This window comes from Buceros rhinoceros, unplaced genomic scaffold (assembly GCF_000710305.1).
Source record: "Buceros rhinoceros silvestris isolate BGI_N320 unplaced genomic scaffold, ASM71030v1 scaffold24476, whole genome shotgun sequence".
In the NCBI taxonomy this organism is placed as follows: domain Eukaryota; kingdom Metazoa; phylum Chordata; class Aves; order Bucerotiformes; family Bucerotidae; genus Buceros; species Buceros rhinoceros.
In genome coordinates, this window is record NW_010416134.1 from 18,362 (window position 1) to 19,020 (window position 659).

Genomic DNA, 659 nt, shown 5'->3' on the forward strand with positions numbered 1-659 from the left:
GGAGAGACCATGGCTGGCCAAGCCACAAGAGCATCCATTATTAAAGAGCCGTATCCACGCCTGACATTATTAAATGCCTCCCTCCTCTCTGAGGTGCTGCCGCGCGCTCGAAGCTAGAGATCAATAGCAGGAACCCAGCCAGCGGAGAGGCCATGGCTTCGCAGGGGCAGGAGAGAGCACAGAGGAGAGCGACACCTCTGCACACCTACCACGGCCACTTGCAGGACCTCTCTCGTGGCTGCAGAGGAGTTGGGACTTGGAGTTGCCCTGCTGAGTGGGGAATGGAGGCAGGGCTGGAGAGGGACCCCAGGGTCCTGCTGGGATGTGGATGCCCAGTTGTGCTGCACGTAGGAGCATGGTCCCTTGCAGAGGACACGGCACAGGGCTGCCTAGGACCCCACTAATTGTGGTGGGAGGTGGCGGGATATCTGCCCAGCCCAAAGCTGCTCTTTGAGGGGGATGAAACCACTGGAAGCACAGCTTAAGGGCAGTCCTTGCCCAATGGCTTTTGGTGCCTTAAGTGGTGCACAAACCTCCCCTCAGAGGTGGAGAGGTGGCCATGGCCTTGGTACCGTCACCACGCACCTCTGCCACACTGTTCAGACCCCAAGCTTCCCACCAGCAACCTGTGCACCCCTAACTAGGGTGCGAGCCACTCA